Below are 27111 nucleotides of genomic sequence, written 5' to 3' on the forward strand. Positions count from 1 at the left end.
TTTAAGGAAGTTCCAAGAGCTATAAAATTATCTTGAGACATAGGAATACAATCTTTAGGGATTGGATTATTTTATTTGAGAGGGTTTTTGTAGCAAGTCCTAGTATAGAAGAGGGTAACAGAAATTAATCTATCATTGAAAATGCTGCTTAAAAAATCTCCATAGACCACACATTGATAAATATTGTGATAGGCCAAATCCAGCTGGCCTTACTGAAGCAGATTCACTGGTGAGGACTCATAGGGACAACAGGCACTACACATGTGCAGAGTCACAAGCAGAACATGGAAAAAAAATGGGTAGGGCAGGAGCAAAGAGAAATTTAATTCAAAACAAATGAAAACATTACAGTGCAGCTGCCAGATACTCCATACAGAAGCAGGATGAGGCAAAAGAAAAGAGCTTCAGGCATTTGGAACCTCCTCCAATCCATCTGTTTTCTATGAATATTAGCTGGTGCTCAGACATTAAGTATTTAGGGCATGTCTACACCGCACATCACCAAATGGCCTAGCAATATACAGAAGGAAGCTAACAAGAAGTTGAGCTCACGCTGAGTTGCCCTCCCTCGCTGTAGTGGTAATCAAGTCAAATGGGGCTCCAAGTTCAAGGCAGGGGATGCTGGTCAGTGGGTGTGATGTAGCCATAACGTGCAGTGTCTGTGCACACAATGCGTTTCAAGCCCTCACTGCTACTCCCTGCTGTACCCTGTGTAGGTTATCTAGGCTCAAGTCCAGAGCTGCTGCATCACAAAATTGCGGATTTATGCTACTGCCAGCACTGACAGAGCCTCAAGTGATTATATGCATGTACAGATTAGGATGTTTTCCTCCCTGATCTCAAATTATATAGTGCATCAATATATTATTCTCAGAATTGCAGGCTGGGTGGGTTATAAATTGCTCATAAGACTAATCTATGCATATTCTTGATGATAAAACTTCGAGGAATTAAAATGTTACAGAACTTAAATAACTCAAAATTGTTCCTGCTTTAAAATTATAAGTTAAAGATTCATTTTCTTAGTTACACACAAATCTAACAACATTGCCAAAACTGCATAGGAAAATATGAGACATCATTAGAAAATTGATAGGCTAGAAGAAGTGGCAAATACAAAATGGAAGCCTTACAGTGATGCATATCTGATGTAAATGAATTACTCTGTCACCTTTAGACCTCTAGAGATTGAAACAGTGTATGTGAGATTGCATTTGCAACTAATTTTGTTTTACAAAAACATGAGCTACACGTTATACCTGATGCTGGATCATTTGTGAGCTCTACTGCTAGGGCAATGCAAGCATTCCCACCTTTCCAGCCCCATGATGTTTCCTTTCATGAATTCCTCTTATGCAAATGTCTTTGCTTCTGGTCTTCATTCAAAGCTGAAATAAGTTTGTCATTCTTTGATAATCGGGAAACTAAAAAAATAATAATAATAAAAAACAACAACCATATTTTCCTTCCTACAAAATTATGGCAGAGCGCTAAATCTTCTACAGGTAGAAGAATAGATTTGAAGTTCACAAGGAGTGGGCTCTTATCAGAGCAAATGAATTCTGGTGTCCTGAAGTCATTTGATTGACTTTGAAATTACTAGAGCAAATGACATTCTTTTTTTTTTCTTCCTCCAACAGACAAAATACATATCTTAGAAAGATGTTGTCTATACATGGCTAATTTCACTATAAAAGGTGTTCTGAAGGCACGTCCTTAATCAAGGGCATACTGTGCACCTTCAAATAAGCTTCATGCAGCCAAAGAATAATTGCAATTGCTTTACAGTATATGGCACTGTTTGAGACACCGTATGCAGCCATCATTATTCCTATTTTAATGCAGAAGTACTCAGAGTTCCCTGGTGGAGTTGATGCCCTATTGTTCTCTTCCTGATACTTTTTTTCCCAGAGAGCTCATGTAATCAAATTTAAAAAAATTCTGTAACAGGCCTGAGTTCCTGAGAGATGAAAAACAATGCTGCATGCCTGACATTTTGTCACGATGCTCGATGCTTAAGCCTCTGATGAATACAGAAGAGTGGATAGAGTTAAGTTGATTTTGTCATTGTAGCACACAGTGACCAGTAAGAAAGTATAACAATATTCCGTGTTGAAAGGCAGTTGTCTCTGGAAGACAGTCTTTGAGTTGTCAGGGTAGAGAAATATATTTCATTCTAACTGTGGCTAAACCAAGATGCCTGATTATCCAAAATTTGCCCGACATTGACATTTTGATTGTTTTACTGTATTTTACAACTTTACTTTTTTTTTTTTTTTTTTTTTTTTTTTTTTTTTATAAAATGTATATTACAGTAGCTAATATTTATGCAGTACTTGAGAACATTCATCCCTCTGGGTAAGCAAGATGGCAGTGCTACTGGACAAAGGAAAATCAAAGAAGCTTCCAAGAAAGCTCATATTTTGCAATAGGAAGAAGAGAGAAGATGGTAACAGAAAACTACTGCTCATTTCTTTTTTATTCAAAGGGGCATGCATGTAAGATTTACTTGTTTGTGAGTGGTGAGAACACAAAAATAAGCAAAATTCTGAGCACAAACAGAAATCGCACTTATAATTTTAAGGATGGTCCATCTGGCCATTTTGTTTGCAGGAGTTTCAAATATTTACTGAAGAAAGAGTATAAGAAGAGGGAAAAGATAGCATAGTATACTCCTGTGATGTTCTGTCTGTCCCTAGCCATTTGTTACTTGGGAATTCCCAAATCACAGCTGCCATTTTTGTGCTTGATAGAATTTTAAAGATTTCTGTGTTGCATGTTTGCGTATTTGTTTTAGAAGTCATTCAAAAAATGTTGACATCCTTACATAATTAGTGGTAAGACCCATAGTACATGTGTTGCTCATATGGAGTGAGCTTTCAATGCAGCTCCCCAGATTTTCCCCTTTTACTGTAAAACTGCAGAGATCACACAAACTAAATTTCTTTTGATGAAGCTAAAGTGGAACTTGTGCTCCACATGCATCTTTGTTTTTAATGAAACCTCTCCTTGGGACACGTTGCTTGAGTAACCTGGTCCTCAAGAGACTCTGTGAGCAGTATATACGCAATGAAGGAATATGAAGCATTATTTAATATATGCAATATATAGGACTAAAAAGCTACAAGCTACCACTCTGAAAAAAGATACTCCATGTGGCGTCAGCCACACAGGGAGGTGATTAGCCTCCCTTTTCACTTGGATCAGAATGATCCTCAGTGTTGCTGAGTAGCCATCTTCTGTTTTCTGCTTTTTGTCTTCTGGGTTTAAACCATTCAGTATCATCGCTTTTCCCCTTGAACCACTGAGCTGCTATCTTTTACCTTCTCAACAATTACGCTGCTGTCTGTGCTTTACTTCTCTTACCTCACGTAGTTTTAGGCCACATACTGTTTGACACCTTCCAAACACTTTGAGTAAACTTGAGCTGTGGTCACACAGCCAGGCTCTGGTCGTACAACCAGGTCTTCCCTCATGGAGAGCTGAATCCCTGGGCTGAGGGAGGCACTGACAACGAGTGCTTGGTTCTGGCACCACATGAGAGCTATCTGGGAATGAAACACTCAAAGTGCCTGCTGTGTGTCTATCGGGTCTTCTGTGCCTGCTCTTCCTCACTGCTTTGGGTATAGACCCAGATCTGGCACTGGTTTCTTTCCACCTACATCGTCGTTGAGAGGAGGGGAATGAAAAGAGCAGACCTGATCACGATGCTCAGGATGGGGACTTCAGGCATCTACGGAATGGCAGTGCAACATTTGCTGCTGCGTTCTGTGTTTCTTTCTGAGTAACACTTAGCAATTTTTTTTCCACTGTTAATGAGCACTGAGTTGACATTCTTGTTGGCTCCTTCAAAGGACTCCAGCAGAGCTGGGAGGCGGAGGCATGATTTCCTGTTAAAAAAACAACAACTAACCTTCACTGATATATCACACCACAAATTACAAGAATGTATATATCACACCTAAAAAATTACAAGAATATATATTCAGTTTTGACTTACCATTCCATAAAATATTTCATTTTTAAAAGAAAAATCACTGCTTTTTCTCAGAACATACATCAATACCTTAATTTGTTTAGAATTTTTGAAGAAAAAAAAATACTATTATATACTGTGTATTAATTCCTATTAATTAGTTTACTGTTACTAAAGATGCAGTGTCAATGTCTGCAAAATAATATAGAATACAGGACTCTAAAAATATTTAGATTTTTAGTCTGTGCACAGAGAAATGCTATAAAGAAGTCTCTCACAATATATCTCAGTTGTAGCTTAACTACTACTATGATACAGAAGAATATATTTTAATGTATTTGTATTAATTTGTTATGGTAAATTTATTAGGCATAATACATATAAATGAACTATGGTGTATGAAATCAATTAGTATTCTTAATCATGAGTCTCAAGTTGTTTATTCTAAGTCTACAAGCAGTGCAGTAGGTTTTGAGGAGTATTTTTTAAAGCTGCAGTGTTTTGGGGGCAAAATTTACAAATTACTAGAGAAAACCTTAAAAAATCAGAATAGCTTTTAAATTATTAATTGAAACATCAGTAGAATTAAATGCATAAAACTTAGGTGAAACATCAGTAGAATTAAATGCATAAAACTTAGGTGAAAAACAATAAAAACATTATCTTTTTTTATTATTATTATTTTTCTTCCCTCTCTAACTTTTTGGGACAGAGGAGCAGATGTAATTACTTTATGCAAACATTTAGTGTGCCAGGGAAAATCTGAATACATGAAATTGAGAGCAACAATTCAGTTGCTTAAGTGAAGAGGAAGAGTACTTGTGCTGACACCCAGTAATTGCAGCCAGTTTTCACTTCCCAATCCGCAGCAAGTGACCTCGCTATGGCTGCCATGAGCAATAGCCATTCCTTTATTGGAGGAGTAGAAAACAAATAAATCTGAAAAAATGTCAAGATTACAGAAATTGGAGTAACCATTTGCTAAATGAGCAAGGAGAAGGTGGTGTCACTATAGTCTTAGCAATGTGTCTCTCTGTGCATGCTGAGTTTGCCTGTAGCCTGTTGTCCATCTGAAAAAACCTGAAGGAGTGTGAATTATAGGGAGCGTGTTTGTGTTCATTGTATGGCACATTCTGATTGTATTACAACATACAGTAAATACTCATTCTCTTCATTTTCTCTGCATCATTCACAAGGTGAAGGACTTCCTAATGTCAACCAGTTCTTTTGTGAAAGAAGAAGTACGGGTTTATGTAGTACTTGTGTGGAAGATGTTCCATACCTCTAGTCCTCTTCTCCATCTGTATGATTTCTGCTTTTTTCCCCTCTTTGAGAAAGAATGGCCGTAGTGACACCTGTATAAAAAACGTGGGCACAGAACAGACTTACCAAGGAGAACAATGATTTTTTTCTGTCATTAGATCTTTTCATAATAATTCGTGAATTACAAATGTCAGTCTTAGAAGCTAAATGCAAGCTGAGAACAGTTGTTTTGAGTTCAGGTTTGGTGTTTAAATCAATTAGACTAACAGGGAGAAAAAAACTCCCACCTGTGGTATAAGGTGGAAGTATTTAACAAAAAAAAAAAGTGATTAGGTCATTGGTTGTTATGGTAAAGAGAGGCAAATTACTGCTTCAAGAACGTGGTGGAGTTTGCTAGCTGAGAATTTAATATAGCCCAAAAAGCTAATAACCCTACTGAGTCCAAGACATTCTGTGTATGAATTCTTTATCTGAGGCTTATCTTCAGAATATGTCTGGCAGATCTCAGATTGTCAATGCTGAGACATCAGAGGAGAAACAGTTCTTTTGTAAGGTGTGCTTTCCCATTGATGACTAGGTGTTTCTATCTTTTATCAAGAACAGGTTTGTTCTTTTGAATCATGGTAGTTTAGTGTCAGCAGTATAGGCGCATGTGGTAAGGTTTGGTACATCGCACCAAGTGTATCACATTGTCTGAAGGGCCTTTTTTTGTTTATTTGTTTGTTTTCTGGTTGGTTGGTTGCGAAGATGGCCATCAAGCTTTGCATTTGTGTCTCAGCATGAGCTGGTTCCAGAGGCAGCAGATGTTTGTGTGGGGAGAACCTGATCCAAATGAGGAGCTTAACCATGCTGAGGGACTACTTGAGCAACAGGAGCAGATGTTCTGGGGGAAAAAAATAAATGAGTTAAAATCATTTTTCCATGTGGGTTGTTACTCTTAAGTGATTTTTCTTTATAGCTGTCCTGGGAAGGTTGTATGTGGCATCTGTGGATATAAGACAGTGTGAGGCTTCTTTCTACATCAAAGCAAGTTCACACATGGCATTCAGAAAGCTCATTTAAAGCTGTCCATTAAAGGTAGCATACTTAACACCCCCTAACTGCTCACCATGGTTTAACTGCATGACATAGTTAAGTTGAACTCAAAATGATTGTTCTCAGCTTGTAGTAAGCTTTGAAGAATGCTGCAGCTGCTAAGAGCCAAAAGAGAGTTAGAGTGTCTGAAAGCTTGTTATTTTTTTCCACCTGTGTGAGGTATCACTCATTTTGAAACTGCTGCTGCCTTTGTCAAGAAGTCATTGGAGCTACAACAACGTGACCCAAGTTATAGATGTCTTTTTGACCACTGCTGAAAGCTAGATTGGTATTTTCAGAAAATTTACTCATGCTAGAACATATTTTGAGTGGTAATGACTAATCTAGTCTCTATTTTTCTGTATATACAATCATTTTTCCCAATGTTTGTCACTTTCTATTATCAGTAGTGAGTTGCATCTGCTGTTTTACCATTTTACCTTCAGTTGCTTAGTACCATGATATCCTTCTGTAATTCTTCACAGGCAGCTTAGATCTTACTGCCTTGAAAAGTGTATCTTCGGCAGTCTTCCTCATCTCAGTATGCTCTCCATTTCCATTCCACTCATGGATAGTTAAACAGCAAAATATCTGAGGGATCCACTGGTAGCCTTGTTCCATTGTGAAAACCAACCCATTATTTCTAAAGTTTATTTCTCTTCTTTTAATGCTTCTTAATCCACAAGAAGAGAAGCTGGGAGGAGAGAATATTTGTCATGGAACTAAGACCTGCAATGTCTGGACAGAGGATTCATGCAGATCTCTGGTATCCATTGCTCTTTTTTTTTTTTTTTCTCCTCACAGAGCTTCAGTCAGCAAAGAAGGATGCTTCAATACAGTTAGACTTTTTCCCTTCTCTGCAGATTTGCCACTGGACTGAAGTAAATAATCTGATCAATATGAAGATTTCATTTTCATTATAGCTATATCCTTGTAGGTGAAAGTAAGCCTGTATCATGACTGAGTTCAGAAACAAGATGACAGTAGATGTTTGAATGTTGATGGTTTCCAGCCTCAGCTGTTGGAATACATCTATTGCAGAAATTTGCTATTTAGATTTGTGGTAAGTGTGTATCCCATTTTAACTAGCCAATAAGTTCATGGTATGGTAAAACATGAAGATGATAGCATACAACAGTGAAATTTTCAACTTGGTGCTGAGTAGACACAAGTAAATATAAAATATGTTATTCCAGAGTATATTCCAGGTATACCTACTTTAAAGCAAAACAAAACATGGTGTTAGGATTAGGATAACTGCAATGGTTGCTAGCTGTAAAATTACTTTTTCTTCCTTCACTTCTTCAAGTGTTACTGAGTCTTACAAAACTATTTCAACCTGTGAAGTAAGTTGGACAGATGATAAAAGTGAAAAGCAAACTAAAGACGTGAGCGTGAGAGTATTTGTAATTCCCAATACTGCCCTTCGTGAGCATGAGAGTATTTGTAATTCCCAATACTGCCCTTTACAATCTGTGCAGCCTGATAAATGTTTATGCAGTGGCTTTTTTTCAAGCAGTAGTGACATCCGGCGGTGACATCCAGTTAGACAATCCCAAATCTGTTAATTCATAGATTATCCAAAGGTTTTTAATACTCAGCCATTTTAAGTTGGCAACTCAGGATTGTTTTACTTCCTAACCCAATTCAGCTTATCTTTGTTTTATTGTTTTCATTTTAGTAGAATTTTTTCTATTGCTGAATTGACGATGAGGTTCAATGAATGCCTCCAGCTGGCACTGTTTTTTTTGTTGCTCTGCATGATATCTAATTGACACAGTATTCTGGAATCTGCTTGAGATTACAAGCTGTATACTTTAGAAAAAGACTCTAGGATCATTAAGATTGTATGGTTGACTTCCTGCAGTGCTTATTAGGAATGAATTCATGTTTATTTGTACTGTTGACAAAAAAAAAGCTGAAACCATGTATCCTTCCACTTAGTTTCATTTTTAACACTTTACTGTGAAGTAAAATTATCTGAGACCTGTAGCAAGTAAAATAATATGTAAAGGAAGTCTTAAATCTAAGCTGGTTAAAAAGTGTTCATCCGATCTTAAATCAGGTTTGTAACAGGTCATGCTCAGTGTTGTCCCTTGGTAGTGTCAGCACTGGCAGAAGACAAATGCGGTAAGAATGTTAATTGTCACAAATACTAGAAGATATATTCATGGCAATAATACGCGTCTGCCATTTAGCTGCCCTCTAGACGTGTTATAGCAATTAGAAAGACTGACTCATTTTTAAATTGCATACATTTAAAAAAATAATTTTAGCAGCTCTGAGGTTGGTCTTTCCTGTTGGTGAAGTAAATGAGAGCAGAATTATTTTAGTTAAATGCTAGATTATTCTCCCAGAAGCTTAGTGTTAGGTCTGTACACTTGAAGCAGTAGAACTAAGAATATTGTTTTCTGTAGAATTTTTCATTAGATAATCAAACAAACAAAACAACAGCAAAAACTGGAAGTGGCAGCTACAACAGAAATTAAAGGATTTTATTTGTGTTTTCCCCTGAGATATAATTTTTCTGAGATATTCATGAAGCAGCAGTCCTGCAAAGCGAGATGCCGTTATCTTTATTCCCATTTTTCAACATCATTGTTTTGCTGAATGTCGTCTTCTTTTCTGAGGCTATGCAGCGCCCATAGCTGGGACTGTAAAAAGGCACTAAGTGTTGTAAATGAGATACAGTTTGAGAGCTATGCTTTTTGTAAGTACTTTGTCTTACTCTTAGCTGGCTTACTCCTATAAAGCAATAGAAGATACAGATATCACTGTTAATGCAGCAAGATGTTAAGAGCCAGGGCCCAGGCTCATCACACCTGACTAGACATCTAAGTGAGGTGCATGAGCTAGATGTAAATTCTGCTTTGCTCCTCTAAGACGGGGCAAGTGAAAAGAAGTCAGGTACCTACTAAGAGGTTTAGGTCTTAGGTAGACTGACCTGTTTTCTAGATAGGCAGATTTCTGTCCTCCAGCTATAGAAGGTGTCTTGAATGTTTGTGCTCCTAGGTTTGTCATATCAGGGCTTCAGGATGTGCTTCAGGGTATTGATCTCTGTTTCTAGATTATGCAACCATAAAAATAGATGTATTCAAAAAATCAGCCATTAAAGTGTGATTTCCCAGTCATTAACTTGATTAGTTTGTAAAACAAACAAATAAAATAACCTACATTTAGCACCATTAACTGTTTTGATTACATTTTCAAACCACTTGACTGATTGTTTTGAATAGGTATTTTAATATAGTGCAGCATTTTTTTCACTAAGTTCACAGAGCCGGCAAATTGCTACTATATCATTCTAGGACATTACAACTTCTGTAGCAAGTCTTATGGTTTGTACTTATTGTTTATAGCACAATTACAGTGATAGCCAGTGTCCTATGCATTTTCGAATGAAGCAGAGCAAGCATTTCCTGACTAAGCAAACTTCATGTGTAAAAACCACAAACTAAGGCCTTATAACAATTTAGGTACATTTCTAAATTATCCAGCTGTTAGTGTTGTTTTCTTGGCTGATTCTGTTAGATTCAGTTGTCTTCATGGTAACAGATAAATTTAGTGGAGGAATGTAAAAAATGTGAAAAGAAAGCAAAAAGGAAAGTAAAAAGAAAATATGCATACAGAAATTTTAGTTCTAAGGAAAAATAAAAGCACCAGATTCACCAGCAAAGATAGTCTCTATGGTTGTGATTCCTTTAATTTCTTAGATCAGCTAAATGTATTCCTTAAAAGTACAATTTACTATAGCATTTACTCTGTATTTTCATTCATTCATCAGAAGCTCATGTTATAGCCAGACACATATTAAAATGAAAGCAATCAGATCATTTACAGTGACAAAGGACTACTTAAAAGGTGTTGAACATCTGTAGCTACTACTGACACCATAGGAATGAAATGCCAGATTATGAGCATCATTGGAAGTTGTGGTTTGGTAGGAATAGTTGCTGTTCAGCCCCTTTCCGGATTAAGCCAACTTCAGGAAAAATTGCCATTCTATATTGATTTATTAAGTAGTGTTCACTGCATACAGTTTGTATGGTGTATGCTACGCTTTATTCCTCACTGACCCTTATGGAAATTTCCATTTTATGATAGTTAATTATTGAAATACCTTATGCTATTCTTCAGACTCATCTCTCTCAAACATTCTCAAATTCTTCTTCATAAAAGAGATAATTGCCTAACAGCTACACTCTACTGAAATTACTCCTGTAAATAATTTTGGTGGAAACAGTACATGAATGAGTTACTGGATGCTGCTGAGCAATGACACTAATACTGAAAATAAAAGTAGGAATGGAATGGACTCTGTGCTCCACTTCTGGAGCTGTTCATCCTCCAGCTTAAACGAACAAAGCCCTATTCAGATCAGTTTAGCTATGACTCAGTGTTCAAATTCAGTCTAAACGATTATGAATAAAGATCACTGTAAGGTGCCAATTTCATCTGGCTGTGCCAGTGATAATAAAATAAAATAGAAGTCCGAATGTGAACAGTTCTGAATAATTGAGGGGAATAAAGCTGAGGCAGGGAAAGATTAGAGATTCTTTTATCTATGTGGTGAACTTTGATACCATTTGCAGCAGTACATTAATCTGTACCGTAGAAATGGAGGAGTCCCATCCCAGAAAACACCATCACAATTACCTGATGGTGTTGACTACAGCAGATAGCACACTTTGGCCATGTTTTTCTCTTCTTCAGGAGATGTTAAGAGAGAATTAGGGCAGAATTGCCACCAGTGTTTCCTCTACTATGTCTAACCCACTGAGGACTTTGGCTTCTAGTGCGACCTAGCAATAATGTGCTTGTAATTGACATTGCTTTGGGGGCTGTAGGTCCACCAAACCACAGGAGGTTGACACGGGCAGACTTTTGTCATCACTGAGCAGTTCAACAGAGTAAACTGGAGAAGTGTGAATTTTACTGGAGTGTCTGATAGACTTATCCTCAAGATCCTGTAAATAGATCATCATGGCCTCAAGTTGTGCCAGGGGAGGTTTAGGTTGGAAATTAGAAGAAATTTCTTCTCAGAAAGAGTTGTCAGGCATTGGAACAGATTAACCAGGGAGGTGGTGGAGTTACCATCCCTCGGAGTGTTTAAGGAAAGGTTGGACGTGGTGCTTAGGGACGTGGTTTAGTGGGTGACATTGGTGGTTGGGGGACGGTTGGACCACATGATCTTGGAGGTCTTTTCCAACCTTAATGATTCTATGACTACCATATCTGATGAACCATAGAGAACCATAGAGAAGAAGTGGGTTGTAAAGACATCACAACTATCTCCCCTATGGAAAAAGAGAGGTTATACTGCAACAAGTGTATAAGGTATGTCTTGTCCCATCTTGGATGCCCAGCCCCCTGGGCTTTCTTCCTTTAGAAAATGCCCTTTCGTGACAAAGCCCTATGTTGGCTTGTGACTGCCACAATCAATTCCTGGCAGAACAGTGAGAATTGGTCCTCTGGAAATGAAGTATTTGAAGCAGGCACTGGCCTGTCAGGGCTTGGCAGCTACAATAGGGTAAGTCAGGTTACTTCATTCTGGAGCTTGTGCTGGTGGTGGGTTAAGGAAATATTTCATCTTTCTTATTGCTGGAGACCAGAACAAAACAGGCTGTAGGATCTAACTTCCATTACTAATATATTTTTTCTATTTGTTTGGGGTTTGTTTTGGCATTTGCAAGGCAGGTGATCATCCTGAACAGAATTTTAATTCATCTCTACAAAAATTACAACTTGCTTTGTTGAGGCAATGTGTGGGTTCATGTGAATCTGTCACACTTTCATTGCACTGAAGAAAGATATATGTCCTAAGGCAGTTTATCTTTGGGGAATTTTGTGACCTTGTACAGTGCATGAAATGGATAGAGTTCTGATTTAATCTCATGAAGGTATTGTATTTTCAGTTGTAGAGATGAACCTTTTTATTGTGCTTTTGCAAGATAAGCAGTTACTCTTCTGAGACATTTGAAGAGAGATGTGCATGGGAAATCCTTCACTACAGAGTGGATGGAAAAGTTAGAGGCTCAAGAGAGAACTAAAAGGCCTTGTACTAATTATCTATACAGCAATAGGTTTCTTCTTTCTATTATTATGTTATAACATTATATTTTATTTATATATTATGTTTTATTTATTTTTATTTATATATTATATCATATTATAATGTTACTATATTATTCTTTATTATTATTTCTTCTATTAAATAAAGATTCATGTTAATATGGCCACTTTTCCTAGTAAAACAGTTGGCCAGGTCTTCATGCTTAACCAGTCTGATATGGTGTTAAATAAGGGACGTAATGTTGATGGAGATAAGTAGGATGATAATACAAAGAACCACAAGAAGCAGAACCATGTGTGCTGAATTCTTAGTTATCCCTGAAAAGATAGGGACTGTAGCAGAATTTTTAAAATGACATGACATTTTGGAGCAAAACACACCAAAGAACTTTATGAAGATTTTCAGTCTGCCTAGGCCGCACTGAAAACTTAAGCTTCAGAAGCAAGAAGCAGCAGGACCATTAAATGAATCAGTGTTGCTGTGGATGCACTGAATGAATGCCACTGTGGTTGCATATTTATTTCTTGAACTAAGCACTACAGATATTTATAATAATGACAATTATGTATGTGGCAGCATATCATATAAAAGGTGATGTTTAAAGGTTGGACTAGATGATGTTAGAGGTCTTTTCCAACTTGAATGATTCTATGATTCTAAAAGAGGATAGTCTTCTCTCCATCATTGTTTTCCCTTAAGGTTTTTAGACTTGTAAGAAAAGAATAATTCTGCCTGTTAGTATGAGTAAAGATAGAATATTTCTAAGACTATTTGACATTATATTGTCAAATATAATGACGAAATTTTACAGGCAAGTTGGATATTGAATAGACAAAACAAATATTTTTCTTGGGAATGTTTTATTATCTATATATACTTTTGCAGGTGGTTCAGCAGTAGGGGTATTACAGAAGGTCTTGCAGACTAGCAGTAGACAATGTCAAGTGACGGATATCCCTAAAATTTTCTTTTAAGCAACAACCTTTGTGATGAAAGCCATTTTCACACATAATGGTTGGTAGGCTTTCCCAATGCAAAAAGCTACGAAATATAGTGTCTGTGTCTGCTTTATTTCACTGTAACTTACTGAAACTGGGACAAACAATCTTGGCATTAGGGCATTTGGAACTGAGCAGTCCCCAGCTGCTTTCACGACATAGGAAACTTGCCACCAGACTACAAAAGCATGCATAATGCCTCAGCGATTGTCCTGGAGTTTGTCTCTGGCTTTGCAAATGGAACTTGAAGTTCGTCTGGCAATAAACTTCTTGCTGGACACAGAGCACAGCAAGGTTTTAAACTCTTCATTTCATTTTATTTCCTGAAGACATGCACAGAATGGTAGTGTCTCTTCAAAGTGAGAATTAGAGTTTTCTTCAGAAAATGCCATCTTAAATGTACTAAACTTTTGGATGCAATTAATTCAGAATGGCTCTCAATTACCTCATTGTATGTGATGCAAATTGTTATGGTCTCCAAAAATTACCTATTCTGAGTCTTCTTTCCCTTGTGTACACGGTCAGCTCTTTGTTTCCTTTTAGAGGGAGGTCATGCAATCTGTTGGCCCACAAGAGTGGGGTGCTCCACAGGACATGCCAGGGAAGGTGTATTGAGTGTCCTCCCAGCCACCACCACCCTTTGTTCAGACCACTTCCCCAGCATGGGCACGCATGCACACAGACTCACGATGGTCCTTGTTTACACACACAGCCTGCCACACAACAACCCACTCACATTTCGTACACGCACAAACATACAAATCCTTTTGTTTCTTAGCTGCCAATCCATTCTTATGTTTGTGAGTACGTGCACATAGACATCTACCTCTGTAAATGGAGGAGAAATAAGTGGAGTCCTCAGGGGAGACTTCTCACAACCCTTTCTCTTACCTTGGTTGTTTTCCTAGCAGTGTTATCCACAGCCACACACCCGCCTGCAGTCAGAACTGGTGTTAAGCACAGAGCCAAACTCCTAAGTCAACGGTAAGAAGTTGCAGAGGTTTATGGAGAAAAATGGTTGTAGACTGGCGTACAGTCTAGACATACTTCTAGTCTCCTTCAAAAATAATATTAGTACATTTTTTGAAAGTTGGAGATACGTTGATAAAACAAAATCTTGCATCTTAATATTCAAGCTGAAATCAGGTGAATTTTAGAGGTCATCTTCTATATAGACCCCATTTTTGAAGCTAAAAAATGTTTGGCTTCTTGCCAAGTAACCTGCAGCCATATGATGAGAACATAATTAGTGCTTTTAAGACCAACTTCAGGTATGATTTTATATTACTCATTTTAAGCTAGATACTTTGGTATTGTTATACTCAACTTAGTACTTATTAGACTTTCAAGCAGTATAATTATTTGTTCTTCTTCAAAATATATGTAAAGTACCATTAAAATAACGTCTAAAATCTTCAGTGTTCCTCTTCTGTGGTACAGATTCTAATTGAATGTATAAATGGTGTAAAAAAAAAAGTTTTCTTTGAATGATAACTATACTCTTTGCAGCCATGGTTTCTCTACTGAAACCCATGAAGACAATGTTCTTCTACATCTACATCATTAATGTGGATTTAGCTAAAAGTTCATCTATTAATGCAGAGCAAAATAAAGTTTAAATATTTAATTAATATACATGATTTTTTTGTGTGTGTGATATATTCAAAACAATTTTTTATACTTCTGTATATATTTCCTGGAAATGTAATTCTTCTCTTAAATATCTCCTCAGGCTAAGCAGAAAAAATCTGCAATTGTAGCTTTGGAAAGAATCTTACGCCAGTTAGTTCTAACTATGAGATTTTTCTGAAAGCACTGCCTGCCGCATGTCTTTGTAGTGCACAGGTATGAACCTGGCATGGGGCTGGGCCCAGTACAGTAGACAGAGCAATATTTCATCATCAAATTTGTTATCCTGTGAAGTAAGGTGAACAAGAAGTTTTGTGAGCAGCAGAACTTATGAAACGTGGTTTCCTGGGGCTTTGTGTGCTGTGTTGCTGTGTGATCTGATCTATGCTGGAGCACCAGCCCCAAATAAACTTTCACATGGTTGAGACGTCCTTGAGTGAGCTCTTCCTCGTGCAGGCTCTTTGTTACCATGGTTGTACACTGTTTCCGCCTTTCCCTTAGGTGCTATAAGGCCTGTCTTTGCCTAGGTAGACATTGTCAAGACACTTATAGGAAATTAACTCGTTTACGTCCTACAGATTTCTGTCAAATCTGTCTGAAGTGGGTCAAGGAGGTAAAAATTTTTTAGGAAAATGAAACTGTTGGCTGGACAGAGAGAGGCTCACATAAATGCAGCATGATTTCTAAAATCTAATATCCTTAGGAAACCAATCTAAAAAGAAGACAGTATTTTTACAAAGATTAATCAAATTTTTTGACAGATTTTCTAGCCAGAGGCTGGTATGAGAGGTCAGCACTTGCTGTAGTCTGAGAACACATGTGAGAACATGGGGCAAAAAGGGTAAAAAGCTTGGCAAAGAGTCCAAACGTTTCCCTCATGCATGGGATGAGAGAACAGGGATTTATGGTAGCAGTACCTGGCATGGTGAGCAGTGCAGGAAGTACCAAGACCTTATGGAAAGCATAAGGGAAGCATTTTCATGGTACCTGGGAAGCAGAATTCTGTGAACAATCTTTTTTTTTTTTTTCTCCTCTCTCTCTCCTTTTTTTGTTTGTTTGGTTGGTTGGTTGGTTTGTTCTTTTGGCAAGAGGTCTCCTAAGCACTTGGAATTGGGGGCTTGCTTGCTTGCTTTAATAAGCTCTATTTTTCATGATCTTATTTGCTACCAACTCTTTTTTTTTTTTTTTAACCTGTAATAATTTTCTGCATGAATAGTTCCACAGAGCGGACGGAACATTCTTGAAGTGCTTCTATATTTCAGATAATGTCATTTCTCCCAGTTTGTGACAATAAATAAATGCCAGTTCCATGTTTCCTGTGCTAAAGAATACTGATGTAAACCTCTCTTTTCACCTGAAATTAAGTTTTTAAATTTAAGCTTTTTAAAAACATTTTGAGCCAGGGAGTGGTTTATTTTATTTTATTTCTAGTGGTGTATTTTGTAAAAAGCCAGTACATTTCTGTGTGGTGCAAAGCAGTCTACCAGACATTTTGGGAGCTGTGAACATTTAAAGTTGCCTGAGGATTTGCTTGTGGGTGATCTGTGTAATATAAGCTGCTCTTTCCTGATATTTGTATTATGAATCCCCAAATCTGCTATTATTCACTGTCAACTGCAAAGGTAGGAAACTCATTGTGATGCAGGTTTAAGAATGGGATCCAAAGAAGACGATGAACATGCTGTCGGAGTTGTCCATTATCTGCCTCTTGCATATGCTAGTCTCAAGTGGCGTCAGGCATTCTGATTCCCAAAGGGCTCAGATTTTGTATGCATTACAACAAGAAGATAAGCAGTTGACAGAAAATTGGTGATTTTCAATTATATTTCTCCCCACTGCATTTTTACATATAGACCAATTCCTATCAAATGCCTTATGCTATAAATTCCAGAACCAACAACACCATATGTACTGCTGTGTTTTCTGCAAACTCTGAAGGAAAAAACATGTAAGTATTGCATTAGGGCTGCCACTCATTGTACAGTCAGTACATTTGTTTGCTGTAAGCTGTTACACATGGTAGAGTTGCATCTGTGGGAGAGACCTTTGTCATCTGCCTGTCGTTATTCACACAGTTGAGGTACTAGGGGGGCAGTTTATGAACAAGCTCCAGAGCGGGAGATGCCACGTGCTGTGGTTCACCTTCAGAACTGTGCTGTTGTAAGCTTCGCTCTAAAACTGTTTCCTTTTAGTGAAACCACGTTTATGGAATAGCAAGAACCAACTTTCTCATTTGGCACAAGACAGTGTAAAGCAAGGCTTGGGAAACCTTTACAGGAAATGAGCTGCATCTAATCCGGTTTGATATAGTAGGCAGCATATTATTAAGCTAAATCACCGTGTTTATCCCTTTTTTCTTGTCCCTGAGGCCAGCACTCTTCCCTCTTCCAGGCAAGTTGTGGAAGATTTTATAATTGGAGGGAAAACTAAGCTTTCCCTTTGCCCACTCCCCTTTTCAACTCTTGCTGCCTCCCAGGTTCATGCCAATAGCTCCTGCTGACTAAGATGAGCATGCCGATAAAACCCAGCTCACTTAAATAATGAACTGGAATAACTTGCCAGGGGCAAAGTGTGTTTTGTTAAGATACCAGCAAAAATCCATAAACCAAGTCCACAGAGCTCTAGTCTTTGCATTTACTCCCATCAAATGCAAAAATAAAGAAAGGAAAATGGAACAACTATTAGAAGGCTATCCTAATCTTATTTTGAGGATTCTCTTATTTTCAACATCAAATTCACTTTTTTTTTTTTTTTTTGTCCAATGTTGTTTCTTTTTGGTCATGTTCTGTCATGTTTCTTCTTTCTTCTCAAGTGTTGCTGATCAGCTGAAATGCTAATCAGCTCTCTGTCAGGCCAGCTCAAGGATTTGCAATTTATTTTTGCCTGCCACCTGTTGAAAAAAGACTGGATATTCTTCTTCTGCCAGCAGAGGAATCCATTAGTATCACAAAAGCAGCAGCTGCATCACTGCAGGGATGCACAATAGTTACATACATAAGTTACTCTTTATCTGCTTCAAGACATTAGGACAGATTGTTCCCTTTAATTCTCTACCTGGAAGAAAAGAGCCGGATTCCATACAGTGTTTAAAATAAGCTCTCTGTTTTAACTCCTGAAATAACATTTCCAATACCACAGCACCCCCTTGAAAAATGATTAAAAACACAAACGAACAAACAAAAAAACACGAACAAACTAAAACAACCAACAAATACTAAAATTGTACCAGCTAGCACTGGATTAAGACTATGTTCTGTGTTACTTCCATTTTAAAGTTATAAAATCTTATGCAGAAGGTATAGTAACACAGTGGTAAATCAGGCAGCTTCTCTAGACACTTTTGGAATCTGAGATTCACTTAGGCTGACTTGGCTGAGAATTCAGGTTATGGTCTGAAGCCATAGTGGTCTTATTGATGCAGAAAAAGAAGAAACGGCCAACATACTGGTCCTTTCTTTTCTTACCCTCTGCTTACTATATTGCAGTTAGAAACACTGCAAATATAAATGATTGCATTGCATTTCAGTCCTCATTAAAAGGAAGCAAAAATAGTAAAAATAAAAGCTGTAAGGTTTATAAGTTGACTACAGCCAAGAAAAATCTGAAAAATGCTGTGGTCATTTTTTAAGCTTTTTTTTTTTTTTTTTCTTCATTATGGTCTTTCTATGCAGCATCACTCTGACCTTTGGCAGGATATCCCCTGTTGAGACAGTGTTTTTGCAATCTGTTAGCCTTCTTTAGTCTTTGCCAAGTGCTGGTAGTGATGGGTTTTCAAACACTCCTTCCAGTGATGGAATTTCATATACCCTTTTCCCTTGCTTTTACTCCTTTGAGAAGAAGCATTTTCTGTCCTGGTTACCTGGTAACATCAGCAGTTCATGCAATGTGGTATGTTGAACTAATTGCCAATTAAATAATAGGGAAGGCCAAGATCTAACAGAAAATCATTGTGCACAGTTCATTAACTGCATTTCACAGAACTCAAATCATTCCACAAGATTTTTAAAAACATTTAAGGGATGAATGTTTTCTTCCGTAATACTGAATAGCTACAATGCAGAGCAGAATGGAGAGAGATTCAAAGTAGCAGTTTCTGGGTTTTTCATCCCTTCCCCACCTGAGGGCAGATGTCTGTACAGGTCAGTCATTTCTGTGGGTTAGTTTATCTTCTCCTTGCAATGAATGACTTTAGAAAAGACATGGGGAGTGTAGGAGATTATCAGTATCCTAGCACTATGTGTAAAAAATGGCCTGCCTGGTGTTCAATGATAATAAACTAGGGAATACTAAATAAGACTGAGGAAAACTCTGCAGATGTCTTTCAGGAAGATTTTGAAATATCTGAGTGGCTTCAAACAAAAAGCATGAGAATAATGAAAGTATAAGAAAACATGCTTCATGGTAAAGGTTCTATACCATACAGGATTTAACTTACAAGGATTCAGCTAATACTTGCAAGCAATGATGAAGTACTGTAAGACAAATCTTTTGTTTATCAAGTAAAGGCATAACAATGCTGGTTCTGGATGCTACTGATTCTTGGTGCTAGATAAACTTGGACAAGAAATGGAGTGATTGTGCATACATACATCTGAATGTACTAAAATGTAGACAAAAATGGCCAAAAATGTAAAAAGAGACATGAGAAGTGATTTGTGTTTGTGGAATCAGTGGAAGCATAGAAGTTTGGAGGGTGAGCAACATTTCATCTAGAGCAATGGGGTTTAAAGCATTTTAAGTGCTAATTGCATTGGTGGGAGTGGGTAAAATACTTAGAAAAAAGGAAAGGAGGGAACACCCAAAATAAAATTTCAAACGTTCATTGTAGTCCATCTGATAATTTCTGACTTCATAACTTGTAGTGAGAACTGTTAACCAAATGCAACTGTGTGGACCATCAAAAATGAATACTTGCAGTTAATGTCAAATTAATTAGTTAATGCCAAATTATACTGTCAGTTATATGCATAATTTCTTTTGACCGTAGTGGGAGTTGCAAACACACAGCTTAGAACAAAATTTGTCCCTTTAACCCTGCAATTTCAACTCTGTCTCTTCAGCTGAAGTATGTATTTCTCTGTGTGACTCTGCTGCTCAGCTAATGTTTACAAAACACGACTATACATTCTAGTCTACCTACTGGCTACACAAAAATCTCCCTATAACATTATCTTTTTCTTTAAATTTTCACCTTTCTCAATTTTCTCACCTTTTTTTCCACTTTTTCTCCTTGAACCTTACACATTTTGTAGCAGAATCCACATCATCACCCAGCATACTGCGAACACAGTTACGTGCATTCTACATGCACATAGGAAAAGATTGGAGTTTTGGGTGGTCTACATTTGTCATTCTGCTAAATAAGCTATGGAATTTTGATAATAAATGAAATTTAGGGAAAAATGTATTTTGATAATAAATTAGTGTCTGTGGGAATACAGAACACATTTATCTAAATGCTTGAATTTTTTTTTTTACAGAACTATAAGACAATCTTGAAAATCTTTACTTCTTATGTTTGAATTATCAAAATGAAAATTTTTCAAAATAAGCTGTTTGACATATGATCTATTGCATAAACTTAAAATTTACTATAAAGTTTGTTTGTTAAGAGAGAAGCAGTGACATCTAGCCATAAGACCTTGAGACCTATTTTTAATATTGTTCCTGACTGAATGCTGAATAGCTGCCAGATATAAAGATCTTTTTTCATGCAGTTCGTTTATTACTGTGTGAATTGAACTTTTTTTAAAGATAGTTCATAACATATTATCATCTCAAGACCTTTTTTTGCTGATACAGCTATATCAAAAAGGTTTTTTTACAGTCAGTTCTTTCTGTATTTTTATCTCTTGGTCACAGCCTTGTTTGCAGTTTCCACAATCGTTTTTAGTATTCAAACACAAAGCAGGTTGGAGGGTTTTTTGCTTCTTAGGAGCAATTAAAAATGCTCTTACTAAAAATGATTTACTTTGAACCTCACTGGAGGCTAGCAATTTAATCTGTGGTCTAGTGATGGCATTTCCTGAATGTACTGAAAGATGATGCTATAAAATGGAGTAGTTAAAGATCTCAAAACCTGACTTTTACAGGCTAAAGAGACAAATACTGAAGTCAACAGTCCTTTGAAAAAGTCTGGAGATCCTGGCTTCTGGAACAAGGCTTGCCAGTCTGAAAACATAGCATCCCGCTCTAGGGAAGCACTGTGCCAGAACATCATCTCCTGGCTCCTTACTGTAGCTCCAGTTCTTAAAACATTGTGAGGGCTCAGAGGTAGGCCAGTAAATTCCACCCAGCTGCCTCAGTGCTTAGCCCAGTACTTTATGCTTTGCTAAAATGGACCTTGCAAGAGAGAATTTAGTATCTATTTGAAGACCTCAAGAACTGGGGATGTCACTGTATTCTTTGCTAAAATTTTTCCATGCATCCAGTTTAGGTCACTCAACATTCACCTTTCTGTTTTTATTATGCTTTCCTATAATAGAATAAAGAACTTTTTTTGTAACCAGTATTTTCAGTCCATACTTATGTGCTGTAGTCAGGACATTCCTGAGTCGTCATTTTGGTATGCCAACCAGGCTGAACAAGGAAAATGCTTGCCATAAGGCATTTTCTCCACTACGCTTGTATATATATGTATATTTTATATCTCTCCACACTCTTTTTTTCAGTCTCTTTTAATAAATATCCAGCATTAAAATTATTTACAGTGGTCTGAGTCACACTAGTTCTATCTAAGGAACAAAATCACATAATAACTGCACTTCTTAGTCACTTAATACCTAAGAGATACACAGTCCTTTTAGTCACAACATTGTCCTGGAAATCCAACTTAAATTGCTTTTCCGCTGTGTTCCCTAGATGCTTTTCAGAGTTGCTGTTGTCCACAATGCACCCAGTCGGTTTTATGGCCTTAATAATTTATTCCTTACTGCACTGAATGCTATAGTTTTTTAAGCATTGTAGAACACTGTGAGCACTTTGTTCTTATTAATTTTCTTAAACCAGGTGTTGTTTTTTTTGTTTTGTTTTGTTTTTTAATCTGCTAATATAACAGGAGTGATTTTGCATTTATTTCCACATAACAAATATTATCAAGCTGGACTGGTCAAAACCTCCTGTGAAATGCAATTTCCTCTTCTGTTTCCTTCCCTATGTTTTATTAGGTGGGAAATACTCAAGACACCTAAGCTTTGATTTGGGACCTGGCAGAATGAACATCAATAAAGTTCTGAAAGAAAAGATGTCAGAAGGGAAGTTTCTGACGTTAAAGTGACCCTAAAATATGGTCTCAAAAAGATACTCTTTAAAGTGTCTCCTTGAACTGAAGGAAGCTTTTAAAATGCCTGCTGTAGGATGCTAACAAGAGCTGTCAGACTTCTTCTACTTGTGTGTTCTTTTCAGATCTATCATATGTCTGCTGGGATTTAGGAAGGGGGAACGGTTATATACCACACAGAAAATGAAAAATGAATCGAAATCTGCAAAAACCATAACAAGTTTATGGTTTAAGCACTAAATAACCCTTTAGAACCATCTTCAAGATAAAAGTTCTGTTGATTTGAGTTGAATTCATTAAATTGGTTCTGATAAATCACTTCCACATAACCCTTCTTGGAATTTAAAAGATTTTTTTACTTGATAATGTGATGCCAATGTGAAGACTTAGCGGATTTGGTATATTAAGTCTAATTATGATACTAACTTGTGTATGTAGCTTTGGTTTGCAAATATAGTGCTTTGCTTTTAGCTAATTTAGTATTAACTGTGGATTGCTATGTTTTTACCTTTTGCTTTAGTTAAGTAGTTTAAATCAAATTTATGAGACATGCGATGAGTCACATTTTATTTCAGAACATAAGGGAGACTCAGAATTGTTGATATTGGTCACTTAGACTATCATTTGACTATTTCTTTTTACACATAATTGAAATGCATTTGGTTTTTATCATAGACATACTCTTTGCAGGAAAAACACAAATCGCTAAGTGCGGCCATTTTTAGTAAAAACACTAATGATCTGTAAGAACAAATAATATTTAGATGTGCACTGAAGCATAAAATAATGGTAGTAAAAAATATAAACACTTAGGAAAAACGTCTGACCCATTATATGTTATAGCCATATATTATTTTGTCAGTAGTAAACTTGTACATTTGTTACTGGGTTCTTCAAACTATATACCACAAAACACACATCAAGACAGAGGAAGATCAATGGTAAACAAGGATAGAAAATCTGCTTACTTTGATTTTTCTGTTCAGTCTTCTGAATAGAAATTTCTCTTCTGATAAGATGTGAAGGCAAGTACAAGGTATATTCTTCATATAATTTACTTGAAGTGTAACCCTATATAATCTCTTTGTCTGTAATCTTGAGTGACAAATATGGTAGCATAGATGAAGAGAGTTTTTCTTTTTGTCTATACCAATAAATCAATTCTTGGCCATGCTACAGTAGTTACAGGCAAAGTGGTTTTTACCCATGTCAAATGGGAGAAATTTAGAGTTTATTCAATTATAATGTGCAACAAAGAGGTAAATTCAGGTACATTATTTATTACTACATTGCTGATGCTTGGGCTGTCATTTGCTCTTTTCCATCCACAATAAATGGCCATAGAGTTCATTTTATAAACTACTGAGTACTCTGCTAGCACCAAGCATATATGCACTTAAGTATAGCAAAAAGCAGGAAGGATGCTTCATTGTCAAGGTGAGTATTAAAGTGGTCTTTGCTATGTGCTTTATTAGGGGAGCTGATGAATCCTGGAATTGATGTTTCTGCATTTCTTCTGAATTTAATCTTACCATGAAAATTTATCCCCACAGAATACCTAACCATCTCAGACATTTAGCTTTCACTATTTTTCATGTCCTTAAATCCAATGTTAATTCTGTTTCTACTCTAAGAAAGTAGAAAACTGGAGTTAATTTTTGAAAGGAACAACTTTGAAATGTACAAGTCAAAATGATCACCCAGAAATTATTCCTGATTTCCTGGTTCTGGAGTCTTAAGCCATCATATTATTTCCTTTGTACCCCTGTGCTTAAATCCTTCAGTCCCCATATGCTTTACTGAGTGACAAGGGACTATATGCTCCTGTCTCTCCTCAGTATCTTGTTTCTGCTTAAGAGTCCAAAGAATGATCTGCAAAATTTAAGTGTTAGATCCTGTGACAGCTCACAACTAATGAAATTTTAGCTCTTCAAAATTGTCAATGCATTTCTGTGATTGCTATAAAAGACAAGCCAGATTGCAGCATTAAAAAAGACCACTGACTCTGAAACAGTAATGTAAGATATCATCTCTTGATAAAGAAAGCAAGCCATGCTGACTTATTGTCAAATTTTAATATCTTAGAAAAGTAGTTTTCAGTTATACCATCAGCACAGAAGCTATCAAAAATAGCCTATGTGACCTAGAGCTACTCTGTGTTAAAAAAGAAAAATGTGATATATAAAACTGTGTTGCAAAATGCATGGTGAGTTTGATGATGTATATCAGATTTTGCAGGTAAACAGCTAAAATGTATTGCCCACATTAAAAGTTTTTTTTTTTTTTCCATATTGTTGGTACTGTCATGAGAATTAGATTTTTTTTATGAAGATTTCAGGACATAAATCATATTATAATAAACATGTATGTTTAAATATATATATATTTTATTGTAATAGTTTGAGAAATAGAAATACCAAATGACCTAATATGTGTTGCCATAATGATTCATTTGACAGATGCATTAGCAGACCACGGAATGTGATACACAGCAGTTTTTGGTAGTTATAAATAGTAGCATCTTTCACATTGCCTTTTAAGATGACTAATAATGCATACTGGAGTATGTTGTCATTGTGTCTCCATCAGTACAGAAGCACAGAGAAGGTAATGAAAGTAATGATGCTATTTCAATTTCTGATATTGATTATTGTGTGTAACATTTTGTCTGTTCTTCTCTTCTAATTTCATCTGTACATCAGGGAGATAATTTTATTTTTTTTTTTCCAAAAAAATTAAGGTAATGTGAAAGGTACCTTACATGCTTCACCTGTTAAAGTAGTTCAACTGAATATCTGAAGTATTTAAAAAAACGTGAACACATTGGGGAGGAAAGAGGTCAGGGTGGAAGGAAGACAAGCACAGAAGAATGTGTGTGTAAAAGTTCATAAATTAAAGCACTTGCAAATGATTTTCTTTAAAGAAGTTAATGTGTGGATATTCTTGATTTGTAGATGTACCAACACATCCCCTAAGATATCAGATAGCAATACTGCTGACTTGGCATTTTCAGGCTAGAACAATAGGTGTGCAGGAACTGTAGGTAGATGTTTAATGGAGTCTGTAGTGATTCCCTTTTGTTGCTTGGAAGAAGCTAGAGTTGCTGCAAGACATTATGGCATTACTTTGCAATCAACTCCTTCTAAATGAGATGGTTATTTTGAGTTCTTGGCATATTGCCATACTAAAATAGCATCTGTGAAAGAATACACTTGTATGTTACATTCAACAGACTAATTATCACCTAAAATATATGTAATTATTTGAAATTAGCCTATTGGAATTAGAATTACTTACTAATGTGACTTTGATAACTATAAAGAAATGTCTTTCTTCTGTCTGACTTGCCTAATCTGTATTTATCTACATATCAAAATGTATTTTTTTGCCACAATAATGTGAAAATTGGAACAAGATCTTTGAAATACAGTTTTCTAGACTTCACTCCTGTGAACAGATAAGTGTCTCCTGTGATTTTGCTCTGTGTTCATCTTACACTTAAGTCTCTTAAATATATTTCAGACACTTTAGTAGATCAGACCTTTAGCTCTCAATTCCGTTGTTTTTTTTTTTGTTGTTTGTTTGTTTGTTTTGTTTATTTAACTTTTTTTTTCCTTTGTATTTAAGGAAAAAAAAAAGGCAAAGCAGAATGATTTGTATATGTAAATTTGAGTGGGGCCCCTCAGGCTCATGGTCCTACTTCAGGCTGGTACACACACACACACAGAATAGAAAGCCCCTCACCCAGGAAAATAGTTAGAGATGGAATTTATTAAGAAAACAGAACACACTTTGCTAATCAGGGAAGGGCATGGCCAAACAAGCATAATCACCAGCCCACTCTTTACATACAGCCATACACTTTTATCCCATTATGCATTTATTTTCCCACATTAATTCCTCCCCATTTCACCTCAAGGTGATTCAAGGTGCTTTTTTTTTTTGTTTGTTTTGTTTTTTTCTGAAAAAGACTTTAAATATTCAAAGAGCTTGGAAAAAGATTTTAACTAAGTGCAGTAATGACATCAGTATTCTTTCTTATTACCATGTGAACATCTGATTTATGGTGTTTCTCAGATATAGTGGTTTTGACTGTGGGATTCATACAAAGGCTGTTCTAATCATAGAACCATAGAATGGTTTGGGTTGGAAGGGACCTTAAAGATCATCTAGCCCCAACAGCTCTGACATGGGCAGGGACACCTTCCACTAGATCAGGTTGCTCAAAATCCCATTCATCCCAGCCTTGAGCATGTCCAGAGATGGGGCATCCACAACTTCTCTGGGCAACTTGGAAGAATTTCTTCCTTATATCTAATCTAAATCTAAGCTCTTTCAGTTTAAAGCCATTCCCCCTTGTCTTGTCACTGCATGCCCTTTTAAAAAGTCTCTCTACAGCCTTCTTGTAGGCCCCTTTAGGTACTGTAATCCTGTTATAAGGGCTCCCCAGAGCCTTCTCTTCTCCAGGCTGAACAACCCCAACCTCTCAGCTTGTCTTCACAGGAGAGGTGCTCCAGCCCTCTCATCGTCCTCATGGCCCTCCTCTGGGCTTGCTCCAATAGGTCCATGTCCTTCTTGTGCTTGGGGCCCCAGGCCTGTTTACAGTGCTCGAGGTGGGGTCTCACAAGACCAGAGTACAGGGGGAGAACCACCTCCCTCAACCTGCTGGCCACTCTTCTTTAGATGCAGCCCAGGATACGGTTGGCTTTCTGGGCTGCAAGTACACATTGCTGGATTGTGTTGTGCTTCTTGTCAACCAACACCCCCGGGTCTTTCTCCTCGGGGCTGCTCTCAATCATTCTCCACCGAGAGTGTATCT

The 27111-nt window shown here is 36.8% G+C and overlaps 1 protein-coding gene and 1 long non-coding RNA gene across 9 annotated transcripts in view; one reads left to right on the forward strand and one right to left on the reverse strand.

Annotated features, from left to right (window-relative positions):
* CNTN1 (contactin 1) overlaps positions 1-27111 on the forward strand; it is a 249919-nt gene that overhangs the window by 116661 nt on the left and 106147 nt on the right. The gene's annotated exons all lie outside the window — the stretch shown is intronic.
* Positions 1647-14512, reverse strand: LOC308183801. Its single transcript, XR_013942501.1, has 2 exons — positions 5259-14512; positions 1647-3890 (listed from the first exon to the last, which is right to left on the reverse strand). It is a non-coding gene; the product is annotated as an uncharacterized lncRNA (long non-coding RNA).

Source organism: Anser brachyrhynchus (assembly GCF_964034855.1).
Source record: "Anser brachyrhynchus genome assembly, chromosome: 1".
Classification (NCBI taxonomy): Eukaryota; Metazoa; Chordata; class Aves; order Anseriformes; family Anatidae; genus Anser; species Anser brachyrhynchus.